This window comes from Symphalangus syndactylus, chromosome 6 (genome assembly GCF_028878055.3).
Source record: "Symphalangus syndactylus isolate Jambi chromosome 6, NHGRI_mSymSyn1-v2.1_pri, whole genome shotgun sequence".
Taxonomy (NCBI): Eukaryota; Metazoa; Chordata; class Mammalia; order Primates; family Hylobatidae; genus Symphalangus; species Symphalangus syndactylus.
The window spans coordinates 138,530,253-138,551,804 of NC_072428.2; the positions used below are offsets into that span (position 1 = coordinate 138,530,253).

General features: G+C 43.2%; 1 protein-coding gene across 4 annotated transcripts in view; it reads left to right on the top strand.

Moving 5' to 3' along the window:
- The first annotated feature begins 228 nt into the window (after positions 1 to 228).
- CUL1 (cullin 1) overlaps positions 229 to 21,552 on the top strand; it is a 102,842-nt gene continuing 81,518 nt past the window's right edge. The window contains exon 1 of one of the 4 annotated variants that reach the window (XM_055284405.2): positions 229 to 448. The gene's annotated coding sequence lies outside the window, so the exon portion shown is untranslated. Of the gene's footprint in view, positions 449 to 472; positions 715 to 1,421; positions 1,815 to 21,552 lie in introns of those variants that run through there. The other 3 variants (XM_055284407.2, XM_055284403.2, XM_055284404.2) reach the window with 3 other exon arrangements.

Genomic DNA, 21,552 nt, shown 5'->3' on the forward strand with positions numbered 1-21,552 from the left:
GAGGGGCAGGGGGACTGGGACCCCCTCTTCGGGGTGCTTCGGGCTGTTTCTCCAGAGGCTGGTGGTGTCCCCGACCCAAGCAGCTCAACCCCGTTCGCGAGGTCCGAAGTGGCGGGAAAGGGTCCTCCGCGGCGGTCCCAAGGCGAGGGAGGCTGTAAAACCTGGCAGAGAATCCGGCGCGCCGGGTCGGGATGTCTCGGGTGTCGGGGGCATGGGCCGCGGGCTCCCAGGTAGAAGCTCCCCACGCGAGCGGGGGCCTCGGCCGCGGAAGGGGCGCCCCCGGGGCCGCCGGCAGCGGCGGGCGGGCGGGAGCTTTCCGGACTCCTCCCGCGCCTCGGGCTGGCACGGCGATGGCGACGACGGTTTCCCGGCTCCCCCGCCCCGGACGCCGATGGCGGTGCGTTCCGGCCCTCCCCCAACAGCTTCTCCCCCGCGGTCGCCGGAGCCGGTGAGGCCGAGAGGGCGGGGAGCCGCCGAGGGAAGGCGAGAGGGCGGAGGTTGCGTGGTGCAGGCGGCGGCGGCGGGAGGAGGAGGGCCGGGCGGGCAGGGGAGGAGGAGGAGGCGGGCGCCGTGTCGCACGCAGCTCCAGGCGGGGCAGCCCCGGTGGCTGAGGGACGCAGCTAGACCTTGGCGGGACGGGGCTTTCGCCGGGGCCCAGGCCCAGGGACCAGGCGGAGGCGTCGCGGGAGCCTTTGGGGCACCACAGAGATGCGGGTGAGTGTCGGCAGCCGCCGGGGCCGAGAGGAGGTGCGGCGGCGGCGCAGGCCCGGCCCCGAGCCGCGGTGTCGCAGTGACTCGGGCCGCGGCGGCCGAGCCCAGGCGCCTGACGAGGCCTGAGCCGCCGAAACGCGGCCGGGCAGAATGGCGGCCGGGCCGGGGGACTCGTGGGCGGAGGACGCCGAAGGTGGCAGAGGAGCGAGCGGGGCCGGGCCCTGAGTCACCCCGGACGGGCCGGGGCGGCCAGGCCTGGACTACGCACTGGGAAAAAGCCCGATTCATCGCGCCTGGAGGCGGCGGCCTGGTGGCGCCGGCCCCTTTCCGCGCCGCGACCGGGCTAGGTCCTCGGAGGGTGGGCCAACGTGTGGCCCGGGGCGGCTCGGGCGTCCGCGCCTCGCCTGGTGAGGCGACCTCCGCGGGACGCCGGGACCCGTGCCCTTGCCCCGTGGCGCCCACGCTGCTTCCCGGCGCTGCTTTCCGGCCGACGCGTGCTCTCCTGTGAGCTCTGGGCTCGCGCGCAGGAGCAGCCGCCGAGCCGGGCTCTCTCGCTTTCCGGTTCCCTGCCCGCGGCTCTCGGGTTCCCCGCCTGCATTGTTGCGAACGTGCAGGGCGCTATTATTGGGTAACAGTCGCCCTTTTGCCCCGTTCTCCTGGGCGAGCGGGCCGGGGCATGCGCGCAGGGATGCTCGCCCGGCGGCCGAACCGGACACAGCCCCCCGGCGCCCGCCTAGCACTCGTTAGTCGGGCCGGGCCCTGCGCCGCGGCCTCGGCGCGCCCCCGGCCTCAACGGGAGCGCGCGCCCTGACCCTGAGGCTAGCCGTGCGCCCGCCAGGCTGCTGGGACTTGGGGTCCCCAGACTCGGGGGTCGTGCGCTTTTTTTTCCCCTCAAGATCTGAAAGACTCCTGTTTCTGCCACCCGTGCAGTATTGTGTAGCGCAGACATAAAATAATTAAGAAAGAGAGGAATGCTTGTAGACATTCCTTGAAATGAATCCCCAAAGTTAAGGTTTTCTCCCTGGCTGGCTTTGCCAAAAAGGGGATTCTCTTTTCTGATTGGGTCACTCTTGGTTGCTTCTGGTTCGTAGTAGGGGTTAGTGGTAAGTGCGCAAATACTGAATTGCAGTCTACTTAAATATTTATTTGCTCTGTGTAATTGCTCCTTCCTGTAGTAGCATTAAAATCGTCAAAAGTTCTGAGTGGAATAAACGATCACACTTTTTGGAATGCACTTAACGAAGCGGCAGAAGAGGAACTAGATTCCTTTTTTACTTCAAGCCATGAGCTTCTAGGACCTAAGCATATCTTAACGCCTCGCAGAAGTGTGTGCAGTTTTAAGTTTAACACTTCATTTCATGGTGCACTCGAAAACGTACCCGATTTTCTGAAATCCTGGAGAGTGTATTATGTAGTAAAATATGTAATGATGTTTAAAATGTAAAACCAGTCATTCTGTTTGAAAAAAATATTTGGAGATGAGATTTTTCTTTGTTTAAAGAAGGTTTGTTTTTGGATATTGAAACATGTTTTACTTGAAGGTTCTATTTGTTGTTTTCCATGGTGAGTCGAAATAGTTGCGTTGCATTTCAAATTCCAAAGCATGCAAACACAAGACTGGCTCGCTTTAGCTCTATTATGCCCATTTTTGGAGGTTGCAGGAGAGTGTTCCTTAAGCTTGAGAGGGGTGGCTGAATTGCTTTCTAAATATGTTAAACTTTTTTTCTCATTGGCTTCATCTTTTAAAAACGATTTTGTCAAAAAACAAACCAACTTTAGATATACTAGGGTTCTTCACCAATTTATAAAAGCCTCCCTCCCTGAGAGCCACATGCTCAGGTTCTTATAGGCAGCCCCACCCCCCACTCCTAATGTGTGTACCACATCAGAAGACAGACACGCATGCCTGAGCTGATTCTGCATGGTTTCCTTAGATATTACAGTTCATTAGACTCTTGCCACTTACTGAATGTTATCTTCTAGCTGTAATTAACTACATTACAGCCCTATTTCCCATACATTTCCGATAGTGAATTCCTCCAGCGCAGGGGATATTCCTTATTTGTTTTTGCGTCCCCAGAGTAACAGAACTTGGTTGTGGTGGTGCCTCAGTTGCTTTTTTTGAATGAATGAGTTTTCTGGAATAATTCTAACTTAAACTTAACGTTTGAAAACATGCCCTGATTTTTGGCTACAGAAAACACAGTAGTTGCGCTTAAGCCGGTTAAGAATGCAAGCTTTATTATACACTTCTCCAGTAAAGTTGATCGTCTCTCTCATCCCTCCTTTTCTATTCCCCCTTCCCTCTTCACTTCCCTTCTCCCCGAAACACCCCAGTATCTAGTACAGGGTCCTAACAGAAAAATGCCCAGGTTTTCTATACCTGTGGAAGTCCGGGAGAGTGCCAAGAAAACAGGTTGTGAAAGTTTAACTTTTTTCCCCCCTTAAAACTAGTTTTAAGGTGTGGATTTTTTTACTTTTTGTGTTTGGTGTTTTTTTGGAAACACGATCAGGTTTTGCCCCCCAGGTTGAGTATCCAGCCTTGCCCTTGAAATGAAGCAGTTTGGTAGTGAAGGCTCCTCCTTGTAGATGAGGCAAGCCCCACGGTTCTGCTGGAGTGGGATAGGACGTTGCTGTGGGACGAACCATCCCTGGGTCTCTGAGGGCCATTCATCAGAATGTCATTCCCAGTATACCCAGAGGCGTTGTGTCTGTCTTTCAGCATGGAAAATTAAAATGAGTGTACTATAAATTGAGGAGTTGTTACTTGCCATTCTTCAAATTAAAAATATTAGGGCCTTAAAAACTTAGGAACTTGGTTTTTTGTTTGTTTGTTTTGCTGTTTCAGCCCTCCGTAGGTCCTAAAGCCAGTGACCTTCAGTCATTCTGGAATAAAATGTCTTTGGGGGACTGTCAGCTTCATTTTGAACTTGGCTTTTAGGTATGTCTGGAGAAAAGAGTGTTAACCATTTTAAGGGCCAATTCTAAGGTTGCCTTGCTTTTTAAAAACATTTGGTACTTTATCAGTGTGTTTGTTTTGCTTCCAAATGAAGAAATGAGCATTAAACGAAAAATAGATCCAATTTGGATAAAAGCGTTATGTTTACTACTGAGGACATAATTTCCTGTTTATAGGAAGTTTCCTGTTTATAATATGAAGATTTAGTAAACACACTATAAACAGAATTATTATAACATTTAACGACTTAAGTTTTTTATTCACTCACGGAGGTGTTTCATTTCTAAAAATTCCGTGAGGGAGAGAGAGATTTAAGTCATTTATTTTTGCTTAGGTATAGAACATCTTGCTTGGGAGAGAAGACATGGAGTCTGGTTCAAGCTTACCTTTGCAGGGCATATATTTCCTCATTTGTAAAATGAGATGGTTTTTAATTGACACTGTTGATTTCCTTAGGCCCCGAAAGTATGTGGATTCCATGGGAATGCCACAGCTTTTAACATTAACAGGATTTTGGAAAAACGGTCTGAAAGAACATTAAGTATTGTATTCATGTTTGAAAAGCAGGGTTGTGAAGCCTAAGTTTGAGAGTTAAATTTTTTCCCTTGGGAAACTTAGACCAAGTAAGCACTGGTCTGCCTTTCCTAGTGTTCACTCCATGCTTCAGCGCTATTGCAGTGCCATTCTGGATCTGACTCTTTGCCTTTCCTATCACCTGACGGCTCACACATCACCATCTCTGGAAAGCTGGCCCTGATGTCCTGGTCTGGGTTAGGAGCCTTCTCTGGGTTCCCATGTTGTCCTGCCTATGTCACTATCACAGTATTTAACCTTTTGATTGTACTTGGTGGTTTCTCCCACCAAACTGACCTCCTTTGGGACAGGGACACTGTGATATGCATCTGTCCCCAGTGCCTAGCGTACTGCATGCGTCAACATTCACATACATCCTTCCACTGGAAATCTTTACAGTGCCCTCTGAAGTGTGGGTACTATGGTTTAACCCACTTTACGGAATATAGGTGAAGGAGCTGAGACTTTGAGTGGTGCAGGTCAGGGCTAGGAAGGTAGTCAAGCCCGAGTTAAACGGGACAGGATAACTCCGGAGCTCCGGCTTTTAACCAGATGTTCCCTGAGTGTTTGACTAGTTTATATGAAGATGGAAGAAGACTAGAAGAGATTAAAATGAAAATGCTTTAAGGACTGATATCTGATCATTATGGCAGAATTCATTATGCAGAACTGTGATCCACTATCAAGAATGAGCTTATTCTTCCTGGTCTTTTAGTAACATTGTGGGAGAGTAATTGGGCACTGATAGCATAGACACGAACAGTTCTGGAACTTTGGGGCTATTGTTAAATTGGGTGTGATGTTATGACTCATTGGCCTTGCAAAAATTTGTAAAACCATTCAAGACTGTTCAAATATAACAAGCTGCAATTTTTTAAAGGTCTGTGTCAGAAAATACTTCGGAAAATAGATTGTATGAAATGGGTGCAGCCATTTAAAATATGTATAAAGTGTGTATGTACTAATGAAGTTTTTTTTTTTTTTTTTTGAGACAAGAGTCTCACTCTGTCGCCCCCACTGGAGTGCAGTGGCGTGATCTCGGCTCACTGCAACCTCCACTTCCTGGGTTCAAGCGCTTCTCCTGCCTCAGCCTGCCGAGTAGCTGGGATTACAGGTGCCTGCCACTACGCCCAGCTAATTTTTTGTATTTTTAGTAGGGACGGGGTTTCACCATGTTGGCCAAGGCTGGTCTCAAACTCCTGACCTCGTGATTCACCTGCCTCAGCCTCCCAAAGTGCTGGGATTACAGGCGTGAGCCACTGCGCACGGCCGTGAGGGTATTTAAAGTAGTAAAAATGGCTGTCATTTTAGGGGGGTAAACTTGGGTGCTTTTAAAATATCTTTTCAAGAAAAAATTTAAGAACCAAAAAATAACAGCATGGCGATCTCAAGATGGAGAAGACCTAGATATAACACCAAGCACAGGAACTGTAAAGGAAAAGATGTGAGTACTTTAGAATAATAAAACTTCTGTGTTAAAATTCCATAAACAGAATTAAAAGGTGACTGGCAAACAGAAAAATATTGTAACTTACAAGCAAATTTACTTTCCTTACTGTAAAAAGAGGGCATGTGAACACCACCAACAAAAGAGGCCCCCCCCCACCCCCGTGGAAAAAAATGGGCAAACTGGTAATTTATAAAAAGAGGAGGAGGAAACATGAAAAAACTTTGAACTTTACTAGCAGTACTCCCAGAAATGCAAATCAGTGAGATACTGTTGTTTTTTTTTTTTTAATTGGCGTAGATTAGAAAATAAACTACTTATGGTGAAGGTATGGAGAAATGAGCTCACTCATACCTTACTAGAAAGAGTGTAATTTATTTATTTATTTATTTGAGATGGAGTCTCGCTCTGTTGCCCAGGCTAGAGTGCAGTGGCGTGATCTCAGCTCACTGCAAGCTCCGCCTCCCGGGTTCACGCCCTTCTCCTGCCTCAGCCTCTCCGAGTAGCTGGGACTACAGGCGCCCGCCACCACGCCCGGCTGATTTTTTTGTATTTTTAGTAGAGACAGGGTTTCACCGTGGTCTCGATCTCCTGACCTCGTGATCCGCCCGCCTCGGCCTCTCAAAGTGCTGGGATTACAAGCGTGAGCCGCCGCGCCTGGCCGAAAGAGTGTAATTTAATATGATTTTTTGGAAGCAAAGTATGTAACAAAAGCTTGTAAAATATGTATGTGCTTTGAAATAGCTATTCCATTTCTAAGAATTTAGTCTAAGAAAATGCAAAAGAATGACTAATAGATTAATATTCTGTCCAGGGTGTGCTGTTACTTAACTAATACCCTCTTAAGCATTTGTTTTCATTTTTTTGCTGTTGTTAAGGATGATTATTTCAGCATTTAGATCAATCTTTAACTTCCATAATACTGTATTTAATGAACATTTAGTTAGTATTGATGATAAAATGCAACATAAAACAACATATGTAAGTAATATCTAAACTTTATTTTGGTGTGTGAGTATCTGCATTTTTTAAAAAGATGAAAACCAAAATGTTAACATTGATTATCTCTGAGCAGTGAAGTTATTTTTAGTTTCTCTTAGCAGTAGGTTATTTTTAGTTATTTTTTGTTTTTCTTTATTTTTTTCCTCCAACTTTCTACAGTGCACATATATTTATAATACAGTGGATTAATTTATAAAATCAAGAAATCCCAAAACAGGAGAAACGGGGGAGCTACTTGCAAGGAAGACATTTCTGCTTAGTTTAATGCAGAAATCACTTAGTGTTTGCTGTACTGGCAGCCCCTTTCCAGGTGTGTTGATGCGCAGGGTTCAATATCTGACTTTCGTTGGGCTGTATTTCCAGCTGTCAGGTTCTCCTTTGCTGGACTAATCTTCTTCTCATTTATTTCCCCATATCTTAATCCTTCAAATACTTTAGTCCCCTCATTTAATGCCCTCCACGAAACTGTCCTAATCTCATGAAACTGATTGATGTTTTGATGGTTTATTATAACACTAGATTAGGTACTAATGAATTGTCTTCAGTGTGGAAGTTTCTTTTTTTTAGTAATAGTGTGAACTTTCTTTTTTTGCTTAGTTCACAGCTCCTACTGATAGTAGGTGTGTTTTAAATTAATGTTTAAACTTAATGTCATTATACTTAAGAATTTGCTAAAAATTAGAAAAAGTATTTTGGTCCAGTTTCTGCAGTAGCTTGGAAAATTCAGAGGCTACTATCAATTATTTAAGAAATGTTTGCTAAATAGTACAAATGAGGAATACTGTTGTAATTATGAGAAAATAGTTGCACAGAAATGTGTCACCTAATTCTGGGAGGGGGCGCCTTTGCTATGTCGAAATTAATTAAATGCTAACTAAAATAGTTATGTGTGTCTAATAGGCATCCGAAAGTCAGAACGGGGGAAAAGGCAGACAGTTCAGACCTCCTTTTCTCAAGGCAGGAAGGAGGCTTTGGTGAGACTGGAAGGAAAGGTTTGGAATCCTAGATGATGTCAATAAACCAGACTCTTTGATCCCAAGTGGAATTCAGGGACTAGACACGGAGATTAGGCCATTTCCCCCTCCCTAAACTTCAAGTTTATCTGTAGGAACTTGGAGACTTTGGTGTGGGGGATGGTGGAGAAGGAAAATTCCAGACTGATTCTTCTGACTTCTCTCATCTTAAATATTTAAAATCTTTAAAAGGTTTACTTGCCATTCTATCTTACCTGCAATAATAACCCTTAGTCTAGGTTGAGCATCCCTAATTTGAAAATCCTAAATCCTCCAAAATATAAAACTTCCTTAGTTACCAACATGATGTGACAAGTGGATCATTTCACCCCGACCTCACGTGATGGGCCACAGTCAACATGCAGGTGCACAACAGTTATTCAGCGTCCCCAAGGGGAAAATAAAATTACCTTCAGGCTGTGTGTATGAGGTGTATACGAAACATCTGAATTCCCCGTTTAGATTTGGATCCCATCCCCAAGGTACCTCAAATATTCCAAAATATGAAACAGTCTGAAATTCAAAAGACTTCTGGACCCAAGCATTTCAGATAAGGGATACTCAATTTGTGTTCAGTGCTTGGTATGAGCCAAAGATTGTGCCGAGCTTGCTTTGTGACTCTCTAGCTGCTTGCCCTCAGCTTACTGCTGCTTGCAGATACCTAACATGGCACAGAAGGCTGTCTAATGCAGTCCTGGTTGAGGGTGGACTTAGACACACAGCATGGGAATATATTACATCAATCATCAAGTAGAGACTACTGAAATGAGCGTGTCTCCTATTTGATGTGTTGATGAAAGGCTACTTGGGCACCTGTGCAGAGTAGGTCCTACCAACAAGGGACCCAAAACACACAAAGGGAAGAAGGGTTAGGAATGCTGAAGACACATACTGGAATTGGCTCTTCAGTAGTGCCTTTGTTACATGTTCTATATATAGGGGACTTTGCCCTACACAGGGTGTGTGTGTTGGGGGCGGGGGGCGGTAGCAGGGGGCGGGGTGGGTGTTTAATGTCTGCAGTTTAGCTGGGGCTTTACAGGTGAAACGTATTGTGTGTGTTCTCTCTTGACATTATGAAGGTTTTGTTTGTTTTGGTCACTGTTATTTTTATAATGGAGCTCTGCCTTACCACTCTACTTGTTTTACTGCATTTTCAGTAAAATATGGTGGTGTCATATGTTGAGAACACTTTTATTTAGACCAATATTTGGCTCTCTGTGTTCTGTGATATGGAAGGTATGGGAATAGGAGGGAAGATCTGTGAATAAACGTAGGAAATGCCAGGTGGCATATTGAAGGGCCTTTAAAATCTTAATGTGTTTTGCTGCTGTTACAGGGAGATATATCTTATAGGGTATGTATATATGTATACATACATTCATTCATATATATTAAAAAGTACACTCCTAATTTAATAAGAAATTACCTTTGAAGGAAGAAAACTCCCCTACCATATTAACATGTTTTGTAGAACACATACTGATTTTAAAATCATAGAATGTGGAAAATTAAGTCCTTACAGTAGAGATTTGATATGGAGTGAATTGATGTGTTCATTTTTTTCTCTTGGAACAAGCACCTGGAAATATTCGTAGTTCTTTGTAGCACAGTGTGGGAAGTGCCAGAGAGGCCAGGATCCTAATGAGTATGGTTATACGTTTAGTGTCTAGAAATAATTTTTGCTTCACCCTAGTCCTTGTTTAAATCCTAAATACTATCAGAAGAATTATATTAAAAACATTTTAAGGCATATGGGAGACAACACAAAGCCTGTGTCATTTACATGTTACTGGTGGTGTCATATGTTGAGAACACTTTATTTTTATTTTTTAAATAATAATTTTTTTTAAGTTCCAGGGTGCATGTGCAGCTGTGCAGGTTTGTTACATAGGTAAACGTGTGCCATGGTGGTCTGCTGCACCGATCAGCCCATCACCTAGGTATTAAGCCCAGCATGCATTAGCTCTTTTCCCTGGTGCTGGTCCCCACACCTTCCCCGACAGGCCCCAGTGAGTGTTGTTCCCTTCCCGGTTTCCATGGAGAACACTTTTTAAACCTGTAAAATAATGGTTTAACTACAAAGTTGTTTCACATTTTTTCTTTAAAAATCTAAAACTTCCTGAGTTTTAAAAGCATCTCAATACTTCTCTTGAAGGCACTCTTAGATTTGTGTTTGATTCATTAGATTGGTTCTCTTGCATTTCTGATTCATGGTTTCCAGAGGGTGAATGCTGTTCTCAGGATGTCTTGCGTTAGAGGAGTTTAGGAAGCATCACCAGGTCTGTTCTCCAGTGGCCCCTTCTGAGTAGGGGCCACATCGCCCATTTCCCAGACTTGTGGACCAGGTTACCATTCTTTTTTCTTGGGTGACCTCCTGAGGTTAGGGTTCTGTGCAGAATACTTGCTGTTCTAGTTCATCTTATCTTTTGTAACTCTTCATGAGCATTCAGGAGATAGCTTTAACTTGATCCTCTCTTCTAATCTATTTTACTTTGTGGTTTCTCAGTTTTTTCAGGTTAAGCAATTCTCAGCAACTTCAGCTGAGAGCCTTCCAGTCCTGCTAATAGCCTTCAGGGCTTTTCCATTTGACTAACCTGCCCTTACTTCCAACTTGGCTTGCCCCAAACTGATCTCTTTTTTGCTCCCTAGACCATATCGACATCTCTATTTCTAGCGTTATGTCAGAGACACAGATTTCAGACTTTACCTCTTTTGTTTGTCCATATTCAGTGATCTACCAAATCTTACTAGTTCCTCCCCCATAACGCTCTGTGTTTATACCTTCCTCTTTGGCCCTGCCGTCACCAGCTTCATTCTGCCCTCACGCCTGGTGATGCAGTGCGCTGCTGATTGCTGCTTCGTTCAGGACTTGCCTGGCTTCCTTGATTACAGAGGCTCTCCAGGGCAGGTATTGGGCTGCCAGCATTTGATAGAGTGGGCTCTGCTCTTCGTCTTTGTCAGCCCTTAGCCACAACCATCCTATCTCATCTTCATAAGCTTAAAAAAAATCCTGAAAATCTAGCTATGTGTATCATGCTAACATGCTTTTTAAAAAAACTGGCTCTGCTGCAATTGTCACTTGAAAGTAGCTGGATGTTGGTTCTGGGTATTTGTCTCTAGCTCAGCTCTTCAAACTGGGAATGTGATTTCTAGTAACAACGTGTAGCAAAATTTCAACAAAGCAACCAATTTGTGGAAGTTGTGTTAACTTTGAGGTTTTGCCATAATAAATTATAGAAGTTGGAATTTTTCTATTGATAAGGCTAACTTGTGGAAGACTGATTAAATAATTCACTGATTATAACCAGCAAACCATAAATTACACTAAAGTTTTGTTTCAAAAATATGGATATTGTGGAAGATGAGTATTCACATAGCTTTTTATGGTAAACATATAATTGAGCGTGTATGTGTAACTAAGATAGTGATTCCCTTAATAGTTACAGGAAAAGTGATTCTAAAAAGCATTCTGATTCCTTTCTTGGCGGCAGTGAATGAAACTACAGTTTCACATTAAAAAGAGTACTTTCCCCATCAAAAATGCAGAGGAGGGTTTGTTTTACTGACAATTGAGTACAGGCCAAAGTGCATAGATGCGCATACATACTCTGTGCTTTGTGTGTGTGATTTGGCAAAAAGGAAAATAGTCCTAAAGTGTTGCATCTCTTTATTCCGTTGTATTTATATTTTTCAGAAGTTTATTTGCAGTTTTGATGTGTACATTTTTTTTTTAGAAAATTGAATGAAGTTTGTGAGGTTCAAGTCCTCTAAAGTAAGTTTATTACATATGAGTTCTTGACAATAACAAAACTATGGGGAAAATCTGGATTTTGTGATGTTAGCGTTAGTTCATTACCTTTTTAAAAATATTAACTATGTTTTCAACTGGGAACATGGATTTATGGTTTTCAAAATAAGCTACTTGAAGTATAAGCTTAAAAAGCTTGCTTGAGAAAATACACAAGTTAATGTAAATCATATGAAATAAAAAATATGGACAGACTATTGTTGAGACTTTCCACACGAAACTTAGGCTGGGCAGTGAAGACTATGGGATTGTCCCAGCCACAGCTAGGGTGGTGACAGAAATCAGTAGCAGTCTTAATATGCAGGATATTCTTTATGCCTACTTGAGGTATGGGTTTTGCCAGGCGCGGTGGCTCACGCCTGTAATCTCAACACTTAGAAGGCCGAGGTGGCCAGATCGCTTGAGCTGACAAGTTCGAGACCAGCCTGGGCAACATAGCGAAACCCCATTTGTACAAAAAATGAAAAGATTAGCCAGGTGTGGTGGCCCATACCTGTGGTCCCAGCTACTTGGGAGGCTGAGGTGGGAGGATCGCTTGAGCCCTAGAGGGAGATGTTGCAGTGAGCCGAGATGGCCCCATTTCACTCCAGCCTGGGTGACAGAGTGAAACCCTGTGTCAAAAATAAATAAGTAAAATATGGGTTTAAGTTATTGTTGATGCTTTTGTGTCTCTGCCCCTTAGCAATAACCCCCAAAACCCACCACTCTTAGTGTGACAAATAAGTACAAATTGTACAGACCATGAGGGAAATTGACTAGAAAATTTTGCAACTACAAAGAAAGGTCCATCTTGACTAGGGGCATTACTATAAAAAATACGAGCAGGCTGGGCGCGGTGGCTCACGCCTGTAATCCCAGCACTTTGGGAGGCCAAGGCGAGCGGATCACCTGAGGTCAGAGTTCGAGACCAGCCTGACCAACATGTAGAAACCCCGTCTCTATTAAAAATACAAAATTAGCCAGCCATCGTGGCGCAGGCCTGTAATCCCAGCTACTGAGGAGGCTGAGGCAGGAGAATCACTTGAACCTGGGAGGCGGAGGTTGTGGCGAGCCGAGATCGCTTCACTGCACTCCAGCCTGGGCAGACAGAGCGAGACTCCATCTTAAAAAAAATATGAGCAAATGCAAATGTCTAGAGGCTTACTGCTGTTTCAGAATCATAAGTAAAGCTGATGCTACAGGTTTTACCACATTTTCTCCTTTTTTTTTTGGATGGGGTTTCGCTGTTGTCTCCCAGGCTGGAGTGCAATGGCGTGATCTCAGCTCACTGCAACCCCCGCCTCCCGGTTGGTTTTCAAGCAATTCTCCTGCATCAGCCTCCCGAGTAGCTGGGATTAAAGGCGTCCACCACCATGCCCGGCTAATTTTTTTTGTATTTTTAGTAGAGATGGGTTTCACCATATTGGTCAGGCTGGGCTCGAACTCCTGACCTCAGGTGATCTGCCCGCCTCGGCCTCCCAAAGTACCGAGATTACAGGCAGGAGCCATCGCGCCCAGCACACATTTTCTCCTTTATTATAGGTATGGCCAGATTGTTTTGAGACAGGGTGGGAAGCAAAATTTAAAAAGTCCCCTCCCCAAAAGAACCCTGCCTCTTATTGAAGGTTGTCATCGAGTGGCAGATTTCTATGAGCTCAGAAGACATACTCAAATGATTGAGAAACTGTTTTTCCAAATTATTTATTCTTGACTGATTTAAATGTACACTTCTGTGCATATATGTTTCTCCTCATACTGTCTCCCCAGTGTCTATAATTTCGGAAAATACCAAAAAGTTCTTAGTACTTGATGTTGTAATAGCTAGTAAGGAAATTTTCAACAAGATGCTTTTTAGCAAATGCAGCATTGAACATATGTGTAGAGAATGGGGGTGCAAATCTGACAGGTGGAACCACAGGTGCGGTGGGTGACATCACTCACTGTGAGCCTTGAGTGGTTCAGGGACCACAGGGGACATGTGTCAGGAGCATCTTACCGGAAAGAGGTTTCGCTTAACTGTGCCCAGTTCCTTCAGGAGAGCGGTTAAAGTGGTAAATTGTCTTTAAAACAAAAAACACAGCCGGGCGCGGTGGCTCACGCTTGTAATCCCAGCACTTTGGGAGGCCGAGGCGGGCGGATCACGAGGTCAGGAGATCGAGACCACGGTGAAACCCCGTCTCTACTAAAAATACAAAAAATTAGCCGGGCGTGGTGGCGGGCGCCTGTAGTCCCAGCTACTCGGAGAGGCTGAGGCGGGAGAATGGCGTGAACCCAGGAGGCGGAGCTTGCAGTGAGCCGAGATCGCGCCACTGCACTCCAGCCTGGGCGACAGAGCGAGACTCCGTCTCAAAAAAAAGAAAAAAAAAAAAAAAAAAAAAAAACACAAAAGCCCTAAATCAAATAAAGAGCATGGCAGCACCGTTTCTCCTTTTGAACCAGTTTGTAGTGAAACAGGAAGTGTATTTGAAAGTTTGCTCAGCTAGGGAAAATTGCTGATCAGAATTTTCGACTCGGGGTTAAATTACCTTAGTCGAAAGAAAAATAATGAAAAGGGGTGTCTTATTGATGAATAGATTCATGTTCACTTAGCGATACACTAGCTTCCAAAATCTGCTTATTGAGCAGATACTTATTCAAGGCCCCACACTCAACTGCAGGGCAAACAGTTCACCACACATGAGAGAAATTTGGAAATTAGTTGAAGAGGAGTGTGGGAGCCGTGAGTTGAGATTGTTCATCTAAATGGGAGTTAATAGCGTTTGTGGTTGACTAAGGGCATCCTTTATGGAAGTGGACCTCATGTGCACGCCTCACTGGAAGAGGGAGAGACCCGCCAGGAGGTGCACATCTGGCCTTCCACGCTTAGTGGCCTGAGGATGTTTCCCTGGAGCACCACTTCCACAGGCCCTCTAAAAGGAGGGCAGAATGGCTTGCTGTTTGTGTCTTTGTATTTGTGTTAAGCTGGGTTCTGAAAATACAGTGGTGCCAAGACAGAAGAGAAACTTTTTGGATGCTGATGTGCAGTGAAAGCTCTTCAGTAGCGGCTTTTCCAAAGTCAGTGGGTTTCATACAACAGCATCCCATTCATTCACTAGCAAGAAAGCTAGGAAGTCCTGTGAAGCTGGTGTTTTAAAGTATTCTGTTAAACATGTCTTTCATGGTAGAATGAAAGATTCATGTGAATTTTAAGATAGAGTGATATTTCAAGGAAAATTTAACTCTGTCACAGCTTGGGCTGGATCCCCAGGTCTGTCCCAATACAAAGGATTCCTCCACCCTGTGCTGAAAGTTACATTTTGGTGGGAATTTTGGAGAAGTGCCACCTCTGGTGTCATCGGTTATCAAAGGTATTGTGGAGTTTTCAGGTAACATTAATTTACTTCATTTTGACTTCAAAAATAACCATGGGTGGTTTAACATTTAAATACTATGTTAGGAATTGCATAGATATTAGAAACCCTTTATAGTAATGTTAACATGAGTAGTAGCAAATGTTTACCGTGTGTCAGGGACTCTGCTAAGCATTTTATTTTCATAACTCACTTATTCCTCACAGCCACCTTATACAACAGGTACTAGAGTATTATCTCTAGTACAGATGATGAAATACAGGTGCAGTAGTTAAGGAATCTGACCAAGCTCACACTGCCAGTGACTTGTGGAGCCAGAACTGTGAAGTTCCACAGACATGCCACGCATTTCTATATTAGCTGTTTGAAATTTGTCACTGTGTACTGTCAATCAGTGCCTCTTGAATTATTTCTTTAGTACAGTATTTTTTTGTGGGATAACCCAGCACCCACACAGACATAACTGGGCAAAAAAAATGCACTGAGTAATACTTACCCTGTTACATTCTATGAGCTCTTTTTTTCTATTTGATTTTTTAAAAGTTGCAGTTCCCTTTTACTAAGTTGGTTTCATGATCTACACAATAATGAATTGCAGCCCTCAGTTTGAAAAGCATGTGTGATGTAGATGATCATGATCAAATGTAATACCGTTTTTTTCTTGTCTTAAAGTGAATGCAAATACTTGGAAACAAAATACACGCAAGTACCAGTCTAGACCATTGAGTAACCATGATTTAATCTAGGTAATTGAATAAAAGCATTGTGCTGAAACTGAGAACTGAAATTCAGTCCTCAGCAGTTAAAACTAGTTTATTTGGACAAACTGGGCAGTCTTTATAACACCTGTTAAATATAATGTGATTGTGATTTTCTGTAAGTTTTCAGGTTTTCCAGAGCAATTTATACCAGTGACGCTTGTGGCATCTTACTTGGAAGTCATGTAGTAGAATAGGAAGAATATAGATGTTGACTTAAGATTCATTTCTGAATTGAGCAGTATTTAAGGCATTTAGTGCTTGTATGTGGATTTTTTAGGATTTAAAAGGACCTTCCTCTATTATTTATTCAGGTATCAACTCTAAGAGAAAAAAAATTGTTTTCTAATTCCTAAGATGTTCATAGGAGAAAATTCTGTACTTCTATGTAATGATATCTGAGAATTCTCGTAATTATAAAATGTGTGTATTTGAAGGAATGAATTAAATTAGCATGTGTGTGTATTTTACTTTATATATATTTTTTGAGATGGAGTCTCATTCTGTCGCCTAGGCTGGAGTGCAGTGGCGCGATCTCGGCTCACTGCAACCTCCACCTCCTGGGTTCAAGTGATTCTCCTGCTTCAGCCTCCCAAGTAGCTGTGACTACAGGTGTGCGCCACCACACCAGGCAAATTTTTGTATTTTTAGTAGAGGTGGGGTTTCACCATGTTGGCCAGGCTGGTCTTGAACTCCTGACCTCAGGTCATCCACCCGCCTCAGCCTCCCAAAGTTCTGGGATTACAGGCGTGAGTCACCACGCCTGGCTGCGTGTGTGTATATTTATATAATTAGAAGGACAAAGATTGATCACGAGAAGGCTGCTATATCTATTTAGTAAAACTTTGAGGCTCTACTAATTTATTCTTTATAGCAATTCTGAGAAGTCGGTATTTTGGTGTTTAATTCCCACTCCCAGCTTTATTAAGGTATAATTGACAAAACATATAGCATGCAACCTGATGTTTTGATATATGCATGTTGCACATCATGACATGATTAAATCAAGTTAATTATATCCATCACCTCACATACTTAACTTTTTTTGTGGTAAGAACTTTCAAGATGTACTATAAGCAGTTTTTTCTCTCTTTTGTTTTGCTTTTAAGCAATTTTCAGTTTTCAAAATACAGTACATTATTATTAACTGGAGTCACCATGCTGGGTGCTGGATCTCCTGAGCTTATTCCTGCTATCTAACTGAAACTTTGCACCTTTGACCAGTATCTCCCCATCCCCCTCCTTGGTGCTTAATTTTTTAAGGAAGACTTAAAAATGAATGAACAGAATTGGAATTGGCCTTGTAGAAGGAACCAATGTCCCTTCTAAGAGAATCTGAATAGCAGTGCTGGCTGGTTTGGAGTCTGTCTTCTCTGTAGTGATTGGTGTGGTATTTTCTCATTGCCATCTGGTGGTGATCTGAGTGGGTGTCATCTTGTTGAGGTTGCCAAAGGGACTCATTTTAGAGGGCAGTGGAAAGCATGAACACACCTGGGCAGAACATGGTCGTCTTTATACCAGACTTTGAATCCAGGGTTGCATACCTCCAGCTGAGAGACATGCACAGAAGTTCTGTTGTGAGACTTCTGCTGTAAGTAAGCATCATTGGTTGTACTTTGTTTTTTGTTTGTTTGTTTTGTGTGTGTGAGACAGGGTCTTGCCCTGTCCCTCAGGATGGAATGTGGTCACATGATCACAGTCCACAGCAGCCTGGAACTCGTGGGCCCAAGCCCTCCTCCTGCCTCAGCCTCCCGAGTTGTACCTTATTTTTGAATAAGGCATGTGGTTTTGGAAGACATGATGTTTGTCATGTCTGTTCATTTGCAAGTTTGTTGTAATTATGCTTGTATACTGCCTTTAGAATTTAAAAGGAAAATTCATGTCTCACTCCTACCCATCATTGTATCATGGTGAATGGGGTAATAAGTCATCACGTTCTCTGAGTCAGTCCTGAGGATCCTCTTGTGACAGCGATGTTGGGAGAGGCAGGTATCTGTTGATTTCTGCTAGCGACAGAGTCCACCATTGTCTTCTCACCATCGTTTTGAGCGAATCATTTCCATTTCTACTTGGCTACAGCCAGGTTTCATCACTTTCTACTCGTTCGGAGCTACGTTCTTGAAGGCCGTGTCTCCTGGCACTTACCACAGTCAGTGACTTTTTCCTAATAGACCTTTTCCTTGATTTATCTTCAACCTTAACACTGTCGAACTAGAAGTTTCATGGATGAGCCTCCTTTGGCTTGCCTTCTGGCCTCCTGGTTCTCTTACGTATATATTCTGTCTCTTACAAGCGTTCTCTCTCCTTTTTTGGGAGGGGTGGGAGGCAAGGGACTACTTTGCCCACATCCTTTAAGCACAAAGTTTTAGTCCTCATCTCTATTAAGTTCTTTCTTCACACTTTGAAGATTTTTGTTTGTGGTGTTGCCAACAATTTTACTTTTTTGCCAGTTACTAAATTTATTTCTACAGGTGTGATTTCCTTTGGGCTACAATTTTTAAACTGCCAGCCTTTAAAAAAAATCACATTCAACTTATCTAAAATTAAGCTCTTCATCTTCTTTCTAGTTTCAGGCTTCTTCTCGTAACTTATCTATTTCTGTTAATCCTCACTTTCTTATATAGAGTTGTTCCTCTCTAACTCCCTTTACTCCTGGGGTTTTGCCAGCATGAGAATTTTTAAACTGAGTGTTCAATTTAGTGATATAAGGAATTTCATATAAATACACTTACATGTCTGGTTGATCATCCTGTAACCTAGAACTGCCATGATATTTCATACTTGTGAGTTCATATTTATTTACAATTACATTGTTGCCGGATAATTACCTAAGACAGAGGCTATAATTGCTTGAGATCCTGTAGGCCACATATGGCTCCAAGATGTTCTTCTAGCTTTTACAGTACAACTTTTTTGCTTTTTTTAATCATAAAAAGTGTAGCAAACATGTCCATTCCTGAGAATTCCACATGCTAACACATGCAGACATCTTCCTATTTAAGATCTAGTAGTTATAGACTTTATATGTAACTACTATAATTTCAAGGTGTTGATGAGCATAAATGATACTGGCATGTCTAGCATGGAATAATGAAAATCTTTGTGATTTCTTGCTGACAAAGTTAGACACTTTGTTAAAAGTACTGCATCTGTTTCCTGCATTCATAATCAAAGGAATTGTCAAATTTCCATCAGAGGTTAGTGAAAATAAAGATGTAATTTTTTGCCCCATCTACATTGAGAAGCCCCCTGAAATCCACCCATGGACCCCACTGTAGTCTCACTTCCACCCATCTCCCACACTATTTTCTCCTTCCGCCATGGGTAACCATTTTTATTAATGTTCAGTTTAGCCTCCCAATTTTTCGTCTTGAAGAGAAAAATATATCTACACTTACGTGTTAGTACTTACTCCCATCACACACAAAAAAGGTGCCTGTTTTCAGTTAAGTATCCGCTAAGAATTTACTTTCTTATCAGTATGTGGAGGTCCTTTCTTTTTTTCTTAACAGTTTCTATCATTGCGCAGTGCTCCATTGTCCTAACTTAGTCTTCCTGTCCCCTACTGATGGATTTGGGGTTGATTTCAAGTCTTTGCAGTGACAAAACTTGAATTTACCAGTTCTTGTGGCTTTGGCTGCACATTTTGGGAATAGATTCCTAGAAGTGGATTGCTAGGTCAAAGGGTAAATGCATCTGTCATGTTATTAGATCTGGCAAATTCCTCTTCTTACCATGGAACATTTCTTAGCGATAGCTGTGTTGTTTTGAATTTTGTTTTTCGTTTTTGTTTTGTTTTGTTTTGTTTTGAGATGGAGTCTCGCTCTGTCACCCAGGCTGGAGTGCAGTGGGGTGATCTCTGCTCACTGCAGCCTGCACCTCCAGGGTTCCAGCAATTCTGCCTCAGCCTTCCGGGTAGCTGGGATTACAGGCACACACCACCACGCCCAGCTAATTTTTATATTTTTAGTAGAGATGGGGTTTCACCATGTTGGCCAGGCTGGTCTCGAACTCCTGACCTCAGGTGATCTGCCTGCCTCAGCCTTCCAAAGTGCTAGGATTACAGGCTACCATGCCCGGCCTTGTTTTGAATTTTGAAAATAGTGTCTGTCAAGTTCTGGAATCCAGAAATAAATTGTTGGAAGTTCAATAGTATAAATTCGAGACTTTGTCATCTTGAATTCTTTCTTACCTGTGTCACCCCATCTGGTCTGACCAGTTACCACGATAACTGCTTTGTGTCGCCTGTGTCTTGGGCTTCTGTCTTTCCATTGCTGTTGGTCTAAGTTGAGCCGTTATCTCGATGTCACTTGTCTTCTCCGAAACCTTCCATAACTCTGTCACCCTCACAGAATAAAGGCCTTGCATCCTCTTCCCACCGACCCAGCCGCCCACCTCTCGTGACTTGCCCAAATCCTTCACCGGGCTCCTGTGATCGGTTTTCTGCCTCATGCTTGTCTTCCCTTGGATATCAGCCTCCCTGTACCTCTACTGCTGTTCAAATCCTGCTCATCCTCTGAGAAATGCTCAAAGCACACATTCTGTAAAGGCTTCCTGATCTTGTAGCCTGAAATGACTTCTTTCCCCTATTAACTTGTATTGCCATTTTTGTCTGTATCTTTAATATGGCAGCAAATCATCTATGCCATGTGACATCTCTTCCAATACCTGCAGACAAAACTTTGACATTTGTGTTTTCACCTGTTTATATATTGTTGCAGGAGAGTATAAACCCCTCTATTGGTAATGTCTTACATAGCATTTCTTAAAGCTAACTTTCTGGTAGAATACTCAGTAATACTGCTTTTAGTGCTGATACCAAGACCCATATGTACACAGAACCTGGTCGTCTTGCAGAGGATGCATTCCTTTCTGTGAATGAACTGAATTTGAACCATAAGATTGAACTTAAAGCTAGCATGCTTTAAGTCTGTTCTTTTTTTCTTATCAACTTTATTGAGATTTAATGCACATGCTATAAAATTCGCTCATTTAAAATGTATAATTCAGTGATGTTTAGTAAAGTTAGAGTTGTGTGGCCATCACTACAATGCAATTTTAGAACATTTCCATCAACCTGAAAAGATCCTTTGTGTCTCTTTGCCGTCACTCCCCATTCCCACCCTCCCCCCAACCCCCGGCAACTAACTACTAACCTACTTTGTCTCTATAGATTTGCCTATTCTGGACATTTCATGTAATAAATGGAGTCATATGATACGTGGTGTTTTGCATCTGGCATTCATTCAGTGTTAATATTTTTGAGGTTCATCCACGCTGCATCAGTACTTGATTTTTTTTTTTTATTATTGCCAAATAGTCTGACTACTTGGCATTATTGTGTGAGTGCCTCACATTTTGCTTTATCCATTCACCTGTTGGTGGACATTTGTGTTCCACTTTGGGGCTATTATAAAGTGCTGTGAACATTCATGTACAAGTCTTTGGGTGGATGTATGATTTTTTTGTTTTTGGGGGATAGATATCTGGTAGAATAATGGAGCATGTGACAGATTTATATTGAGTGAACATGGTCTTTTAATGCCCCAGATGTTTAATTATTAGCTTTGGGTAACAACAGGAACAAGGCAATGCAAGCATATGTGATAAATTCAAGTCTTGAGAATTTGACTTGGAATTAGTTGTTTGAGAAGCAGAACCCATTTCTTATTTGGATATGTGTTTATTTTATTTCTCTGACTTTAGAGCCAGTGGACTTAAAGGTTTAGAATGGCTTTAAGTAAGTAGAGATAAAACTTAGCTACTGTCGGCCGGGTGCAGTGGCTCATGCCTGTAAACCCAGCACTTTGGGAGGCCTAGGCGGGCGGATCACGAGGTCAGGAGATCGAGACCATCCTGGCTAACATGGTGAAACCCCATCTCTAGTAAAAATACAAAAAATTAGCTGGGCGTGGTGGCGGTCGCCTGTAGTCCCAGCTACTCGGGAGGCTG